The sequence below is a fragment of the Octopus sinensis genome, linkage group LG9, assembly GCF_006345805.1.
Source record: "Octopus sinensis linkage group LG9, ASM634580v1, whole genome shotgun sequence".
Classification (NCBI taxonomy): domain Eukaryota; kingdom Metazoa; phylum Mollusca; class Cephalopoda; order Octopoda; family Octopodidae; genus Octopus; species Octopus sinensis.
In genome coordinates this window covers 71,525,553-71,535,552 of record NC_043005.1, presented here as the reverse complement: position 1 = coordinate 71,535,552, position 10,000 = coordinate 71,525,553, and positions in this window count along the sequence as shown.

The window sequence follows — 10,000 nt, the reverse complement described above, 5'->3', positions numbered from 1 at the left end:
TTGTCCAATATATATATATATATATATATATATATGTATGTATATTGAGAGAGAGAAAGAGATAGATATACACACATATGTATATATATATATATATATATATATATATATATGTATGTATATTGAGAGAGAGAAAGAGATAGATATACACACATATGTATATATATATATATATATATACATACACACACATATACATACATACATATATACATATGCATGCCATATTCGTGTTGTACTCTCAGTTAATTGAGTGTGGTTTTGATTCCCAGCCTGGTACCTTATTGTGTTCCGAAGCAAAACACACCATTCTTCCAGTCCACTCAGCAACAAATGGTTAAGTCTGTGATGGTTTGGCATTCTGTTCCACCCAGGGCAAGTGTTGCCCCACTAGCATAGCCAGCAGCAATATGAGGAAACACATTGCAGCCAGCATTGTATCCAACTGTCCAGTCAAAACACTTACATTTATAAGATTGGTAGTCCATCAGTTTCTGATGACAACAAAGTCTGTGTTCTCAGTGACGAGAGTGCTTGTAATTCTTCAGTCGAAAGCTGGAAGCACACAGATGCTCACAGATGCTCACAGATGCTCACAGTGATAGTTTGTTTACAGGACTGAGGCAGATGCTGCCCTGTGATATCTTTCTCTTGCAGTATCGAGATGTCACTGGTCTTCTACGATAGCAGCTGCTGTTCATGAAGTGAAAGACCTCCACACTGATCTCTCTGTGGTAGAGGCTTCAAGTTCATGTGGGCTAATGTCACCCCCTTTGAGGTCACTTTTCAGTGTGTCCTTGTATGCCAGTATAGGTCTTCCCCATTTGCGTGATTCCTGCATGAGCTCACCATATAACAGCTGTCTGAGTACATGGTGGTTAGTCATTCTGATGACATAGCCAGTAGTGTAACTGAGCCTTCAGCAACATTGACTCAATGCTTGTTGAACAACCTCTGTCCAGCTCTTCTTGGCTTTTCACACTGTCCTGCCAGAAAATGCCCATGAATCCTGCACAGTGCCCTTGTGTGTAACTGTCCCAGCTGTTTGATATGCCGACAGTATGGGGTTTATGTTTCACATTCATAGAATAGTGTAGAAACGACTACAGCCTTGTAAATCTTGAACTTTGTTGATAGTCTGATGCCTTTCTGCTGGAGGACTTTCACTATCAGTCTTCCAAGTGCTTGGTTGGCCTTGTGGGTTCTGGATAGAATTTCGCCGTCCAATGATCCATTGGCTGAGATTGTGCTGCCAAGGTACTTGAAATCTTCAAACACTTAAGATGGACTCCCTCAATGGTGATGTTTGGCTGGGAGTGAATTGTGTTCATGGCTGCTTGAACTAGGATCTCCATTTTCTCAAGGCTGATGGTCAGTCCAAAGAATGCTGATACTTTTGCAGGTGATTTTTCTTATGTGCCATAAGGGCACAGTCATTTGCAAATATACCTTCAGAGATAAGCTTTTCCAATGTCTTGATTTGAGCAGAGAGTCGGTGTAGGCCAAAACAGAGTTGTCTGAGCAATGTTTGATGGGTGTGCCCAGATCTAGGTCTTTCACTGTGAAAGGTAGAACCTGTATGAAGAACAAGTTGAATAAGATGGGGGTGAGTACGCAGCTCTGTTTCATGCCATCATATAGAATTTGACTGGTCATATTGTCATCAAAAGAGTCTTATCAATGTGGTGAACTTGTGTGGGCAGCCCAGTTTCGTTAGGATGGGCCACAAAGCTTCTCTGTTAACGGTGCCAAAACTTTGGTCACATCTATGAACACAGAGTACAAATCCATCCATTGTTCAATACATTTCTCCTTGACTTGACACAAAGCAAACACCATATCTATGACGCAGAAGCCACACTGGACTTCAGGTAAGTTGCTCTCAGAGACGCTGGTGATGAGCCTGTTAAAGAGGATGCAGGCCAGGATTTTTCCAGCAATGGAAAGCAGGAAAATACCCCTGTAATTTCTGCAGTCCGATTTGACTCCTTTTTTCTTGTGGAGTGTAATTATGGTGGCATCTCAGAAGTATGCTTGCATACTATCTTCCTCCCAAATGGATACAAGAATGTCACTGAAAGCCTCCTCAAAGTGAATGATGTAACTACAATTAAACTGTGAAACAACTGTAAACATTCAGAAATAACAAAGTTTTCTCTTGCCTCTTACATCTCTGTTTGGAGGAGAGACATGACGCCCTCTTGCAAGAAATAGACTGGACCAAGCGATTATAAACAGTAGCAGAGGGAGTGAAATTTGTGTGTTAGTTTGAGATGAGTTCACAGTGAAGTCGAAAGGTGTCAATTGGTTAATTCATTTGGAATATTGATTGTTGGTTCATGAAGAGATTGTTGGATCATTAAGTTGTTATTATGGCTGCATCGTTATCTTGTTTACTGTTACTACACTGGTACAGTGCATCTAAACCATCTGTCACAATATCATGACATTGGAGACAGAGGATACAACACTCTCCTTTACTTTGCTTCTTATATATGCTATAATGGAAACATTACTGTGAGTATCCTGGATTTTCAGTTGCATAGTTGTGTTCAGTTACATCACAAATTAATTAATGTGTGACCTGACAGCTAAGCCTTACCAATATATATGAAGTAGATAATTCAATTTGGATAATTAAGTAAAACTCACTGTAAGCACTCTTGCTGAGAAAGTGGCTGTCAGGTCACCCATTAATTAACTTATGATGTAATTGAACACAATTATGCAACTGAAAATTCAGGATACACGAAGTAATATTTCCATTGTAGTATATATATAAGGAGCAAAGAAAAGGAGATGTGATGGGCAAGAGAAAAATTTATCATTTCTGAACAGTTTCAGCTGTTTCATAGTTTACTCCCTGTTACATCATTCACTTTGAGGAGTTGGTACATATACAATACACAGTACACACATGTAGTGTATATGGAATATGGCAAGAAGATTAGCCTTCTCTGTTTTGTGCATTGTTGGATGTCTATACAATTATACTGTATAAGGTTGTGTGGTGTGTGCATATATATGCATGTCTACATGTATATAATGTGTGTGTGTCTGATGTGTATTTAATGTAATAAGTTCCAATGTAATGAAGTTTATGATGTAACTAGGAGTAAATTATGAAACAGCTGTAACTCTGCAGAAATATTAAATATTCTTTTACTTTCCACATTCCAAGTTTTTGCTTATGCAAGCATGTATAACTATCTATACATACACACACACACACACGTGCATGAGTGCATGTGCATGAAAAAAATGCCTCCAAGGTTCACCATTCACAAAAAGGGAACTGTTAAAGTTTAGTGTACACCATTCCATTAGCTACATAAAAGCACCACTATGATTATCCAAATATAATACTGTGTTAAATTTGGTGGTCACCAATATTGCAGTTGGTTATGAGGCGCTATTTCACTGTCAAAATTGTTGTTGATGCTGTATTAAACATGGTGCAAAATAAAGCTGGTTGTATATATTATTACAATAAGCAAACCCATGAACATTTAATAAGATTTTATTGAGGAGAGACTAAGCATGTATACATAAACTATAAAATCCTTACTTGTAATGAGACAACAATGTAGGGATCAGCTTATTTGCTTGGCCATTAGTTATTTTGAAGATGAGAGAACACGAAAACAGTTGAGGTCAGTTTGGTGAGAGCTGAGATATGTTTTGCCAACTGTTTTCTTTTCTGGTTGACTTATTGCATGAGATGTGGTATGTGAGTCCTTTGACTGTCAACTACTCTACAATGGTTTAGGTGCTAAACAGCTTAACTAAGGAAAAAAGGGCTCAAATTTCAAGAACATTCAAGATAGTGTTCAAGACATAGCTTTTTTCTTTCTTTGTTCCTCTTTTTCCAATATTTTCTCCTGGTTTTGGATTTGTATTTTTAATGTGATTTTGTATTATATATGTGTCATATAAAAGGAACAGTTAAATTTTTTAAAATAAAATCAAAATCAAAAAAGCACAAAATAAGTCATGAAAATCAATATAAGATTGAAAAAAAAAAATAGTAATGGAAACAAAGAAAATGATACATAAACACAAATATCTTGGTCACTAGATGTAAATGATATGCCAGTTGTAATGGACATATCAGAGGGAATTTTGACATTAAAGGAAGACCTAGAGAACAACTCAGTACTAAAATTCAGCACCTAGCCCAACATATGCTCAAATTAAAAATCAATAAATTCATTGTCAGTATACACCAAAGGCACATAACCCCACACAAAAGAATATGCTTATACTGAGACAGAGACAGTGAATGCCCACATACCTAGAAAAATATCAATAGCAAATTCACTACTTAAAGGACTGTTTGGATTCTCTCCCATCAATGATACACCAGATAAAGAAAACTACAGAACAAACCAAACATAGATTAACAACAAACATTCAAGAAGTCTTGTAGATCAAGTTACTATAGACAGAAATGCAATGCAAAGAGTACAATAGAGAGTAACCTTATCAAAAATAGATGCATTACACGCAAAGTGTATTGCACAAATCAAATGCAAAATAGTTATAGAAGAGACAAACAGAGGACTGAAAGCTTCATAAAATGAAACAAAATACATCACACCAAGCCACAAACTGACACTAACAATATATCAAAAAAATACAATAAAATCAAAACACCAGAAAAGTAGGCAAACTTCAGAACAAGAGACCAATATAATAAATAAATTTGAGTGTAAACAGAAAATTTGCAAACTTGATGATTTTAACTGTAACTTTGACCAGACAAGCACAACATTCTGTTGGTTCATTTAGTGTTTACAATAAAAAGAAATTCCAAGGTAGATAGCTGGCTGAAACGTTAGCATGCCGGGTGAAATGCTTAGTGGTATTTCGTCTGCCATTATGTTCTGAGTTCAAATTCTGCTGAGGTTGACTTTGTCTTTTATCCTTTCAGGGTCGATAAATTAAGTACCAGCTGTGTAGTGGGGTTGATTTAATTGACTGGCCCACCCCCCAAAATGTTGGGCCTTGTGCCTAGAGTAGAAAAGAATAAAGAGGAATTCCAGCATATTACATCTCACATGTAGACGTAGGAGTGGCTGTGTGGTAAGTAGTTCGCTTAACACCACATGGTTCCGGGTTCAGTCCCACTGCATGGCACATTGGGCAAGTGTCTTCTACTATAGCCTCGGGCTGACCAAAGCCTTGTGAGTGGGTTTGGTAGATGGAAACTGAAAAGAAGTCGTGTGTGTTTGTGTGTCTGTCTTTGTCCCCACCAACATTGCTTGACAACCGATGCTGGTGTGTTTATGTCCCTTTAACTTAGCGGTTCAGCAAAAGATACCGATAGAATAAGTACTAGGCTTACAAAGAATAAGTCCTGGGGTCGATTTGCTCAGCTAAAGGCGGTGCTCCAGCATGGCCACAGCCAAATGACTAAAACAAGTAAAAGATTATATATGTATATGTATTTGAGCAGCTGAAGATGGTACTGCATTTAAATTGATGTAATGATTACATTGTTCAATTAAATGGAGCTGTTGCTTATATATATATATATATATATATATATATATACATGTATATATATATATTATTTGTAATAAATGAAGGAAGGTATTTTTTTTTATTAATTTCTTTATTTCTGTATTTATGTTTTGTTAGTTAAAAAATGTTGATAGTTTGTGTTTCATGATTTCACAGAAAAATTTGTGCAATGATCTTTAGTTGATGAATTCTGTATTTTATCCAACATAGCTGATGGAATAATATATTCCCCTCAGCTATCTTGAGCAAAAACCAAAAATTACGAATAGCAGAATCGTGGCACAAAGTTTTTTGGCTATCAACATATTTTCACACTAACCAAATATTAGAGAGACAAATAAGCAGGTTGAATTTGGATAAGTTGGAATTTACAGACATAAGGAAAAGTGTTAAATGCATATATAAATGTCATGCATTTAATATTACATTCTGCAAGCAGAAGATGCTCCTTGCTTCAACAGCAATGAAATGTGCAAACTCTACTGAAAATGTAACATCTATCTATCTGTCTATCTATCTATCTATCTATCTATCTATCTATCTATCTATCTATCTATCTATCTATCTATCTATCTATCTATCTTTCTATCCCTCTCTCTCTCTCTCTCTATCTCTGTATATATATATATATATATATATATATATAGATAGATAGATATATAGATCATGATCATCATCGTTGTTTAACATCCACTTTCCATGCTATCAAAGGTTGGACGGTTTGACTGAGGACTGGCAAGCCAGAAGGCTGTACTGGGCTCCAATCAGATCTGGCAAAGTTTCTACAGCAGAATGCCTTCCTAATGCCAACATACATACATGTATATATATATATATATATATATATATATATATATATATATAATATATATATATATATATATATATATATATATATATATATATACATATATACCCACATATATACACACACATCCTTAAATCCTTAAAAATGTTTTAGACCGAAGGCCACGGCCATGCTGGGGCACCATATATATACATATATATATATATGCGTATATATATATATGAAAACTTAAGTCCTGGAAGAGTATAAAGATAGGGTATTTCTAGAAAAGCACTCAATCTGAGTGCTGAGCTATCGACACTGTTAGATACAAGACTAATACCAAAACTCTTTAAGTGTAGAAAATCTTGGATTCACAACAGTAAAACCATTGTGTGGGTGTAACAAAGAGGAAATAATAACCCAAATAATAAGACAAAGAAATCCCTTAATACATTTTTAATGATTTGTTACAATTGTTTCTGTATCAACTCTGCTTGCAATGCCAGTTTATGCAGTATTCAAAGTGGAACTTTACATATTTTCAGTTTTAGACATTAGAGTGGCACCGGCACAGTGTAACAGCTCACCTTTAATGCAGCTGAAGTGCTAATCTAATAAGTGTGTGTGTGTATGTGTATATTATATAGCTTTTTATCTCTTTCTTTTTTCAGTCATTGGCCTGCTGCCATGCTGCGGTGCCACCTTGAAGGTTTTTGTGAAACAAATCAACCCCTGTGCTTATTTTAAAGTCTGGTCCTTATTCTGTTAGTCTCCTTTGTCAAACCTTTAAGTTGTAGGAATGTAAACCAGTCAACTCTGGTTATCAAGTAGTGGGGAATAAACACAAACACACAAACACACATTCGCATATGGGCTTCGACACATTTTCCGTTCAGCAAATTCAATGAAGGCATTGGTTGATCTGTGACTATTGTAGAAAGTATTCTATTCAAGGTTCCATTTAGGGGGATTGAACTAGAAAACTCATGGTTGTTTTAGCCACACAGCTATGCCTGTGGCTACCTACCTACCTACATACATACATATGTGCACACACACACGCATACTTACATACATACATATATACGCACACATACATACATACATATGCACATAGACATACATACATGCATACATACCCACCCACCCACATACACACTCATACATACGTACATGCATACATACATGCATGCATAGATATTCACATACAGAAAGGAGAAGGAGAAACTGAATATACACAAAAATGCTACATTAGAAACAGGATTTCTCTTTTGAAGGAATTAATGAGATGGTGGCAAAGTGATGTCTGAGTTATGGAACAGAATTCTTGAGAATGTCCAGCTGGCACCAATGCAACTTTGAAACAATGTCTGAATTATGCTTTTGGAAGCTGCATTGTACAAGAAGACAATTAGCAAGCAAGGTGATTTCTCACCAACAATCAATGGAATGAATACGGGTCAAAAGATACTGGCATTTATAAGTGTGTGTATGTGTGTACGTGTGTATGTGTGTACCTGCATGCATGCATGCATGTGAGCATGTGTGTGTATCTATACTTATATGGACATACAAACACTCGCCTTTATAGACACAGGTACATACATACACAGAATAGTGAATAAGTTCATAGCTTGTTAATGGGTTGCTAAGCAAAGATTATTTTTTAAACTCAGCTTGTGGTCTGTATATTTTACTGCAGCTCTTCCATAAATGTTCTTAGTTAAATGTGATGCATATATAAGCATGTATACATGTATGGACATGTGAGCATTGTGTACATCTGTGTCTGTATATTTTTTATATCCTTGTATTGGACATATAATATAATGAAGCAGTGGGAAAAGAAAATATTTACATGAGACTCAATGCTCCATATCAAAGGCTCACAGTGAACTGCTTGACAACCTGAACTGCCAATTGCTCACAGTTCTTTAATTTATAACAATAAGTCAGTCAACCTTTAGCCACTTGTTGGGTGGTTGGAATACTTCCACAACAATATATCACAGTCATATATGATATGTTACATATTTATTTAGTGTTGCTGTGAAAATAAAACCAATGTACAAACCACAGGTTTTTTTAACAACTAAATTGAGGCTCAATACAACTAGTTTCCACTCCACATACTCATCAGGAACTTTACTTCACATTTTATTGAAACTTTTCATAATTAATGTAAGGAAACTATTGCCTGCATAATGAAATGTAGTAGGTTGATGACCAGAATTAATTAAATCTATATTGCCATAAGGTGGGCTGTGGTTGGTTGATGAAGGTCACGTGATGTCATGGTTTGACGTTGGTGTCAGTAATAGTTTGTTGGAAAATACTGCATGTGGAACAGAACATTGATTGCATGGTGGACAGGAAATCAAATTCAAAATGGCTGAAGACTAGCATCCTGCTTGAAACTCAAGTGTACCAACAAATTTGAATCCATACATGTAACTCAATAAATTTGTTGAGTGCCTTTCTTTCATTAGTCCACTCACTCTGTGTGTGTGTATTTATATATATATATATAATATAGTATATATACATAATATATATACACACAACATATATATATATATGTATATATATATATATATATATATATATATATATATATATATACAAAAATATATATATATATACATATACTTATATATGTGTGTGTGTGTATATATATATACATACATACATATATATATATATATATGTATATATATATACTATATATCTATATACACACACACGCACATATATATAAGTATATGTGTATATATATATATATATATGTATATGTGTATATACAAATCTCTGTCTGTCTGTCTGTCTCTCTCTCTCTATATATATATATATGAAAAATAACAAAATATATTTAGTCACATACAGACACACATATATGTGTGTGTGTGTGTGCATATATATATATATATTACATAAACTGAGAAAAACTCACCCAGAGGGAGGTGTTTCAGTTAGAAAATATAAATACAGAAATTTATGTAGATTGTATATCTCAAGATTTTCTTTTTTCTTTCTCCCTAACTCTATCTCTATCTTGTTATTTCTTTCAACTTTAAACTAGTGTTCGAAAATCGCTAACATATTATTCTATATGGAATTTGGAAATAAAATGCAAATAGAAAATATAGCAAGAAGCCCCAAGACACAAACATTACAATCTCTTATGCTCTCTAAGAATCTAAGAAACAAGCAACATACCAATGTTTTGTGATTCAAAAATAACAATCTGGTCTCATTAGAAATGATTTCCATTCTCTCCCAATGTTGGTTGTGTGTTTGTCTGCGAGTGTGTGAGTGTATTAGTGTGGTGTGTGTGTGTATAAATATATATGTAAATGAAAGTTTTATATATTTATGGTTGTGTGTGAGGTGTATATATATATATATATAGGGTTAATGTATATATCTGTATGCCGTATGTATTTATACACATATATATACAAGCATACACACAGAAGAAATGTAGAAAAATCACTTTAGAGATATGTAACAAAGCTCTTAATAGTAGCTATATTTATACATGTATGCACACATGTGTGTGTATACATATGTATATATACATCTATACACATATATATATATGTATTTATATAATACATACACTCACACACACATATATATGTATATATATAATTACATACCAGGTGAAGTACTGTTTTTGATGAC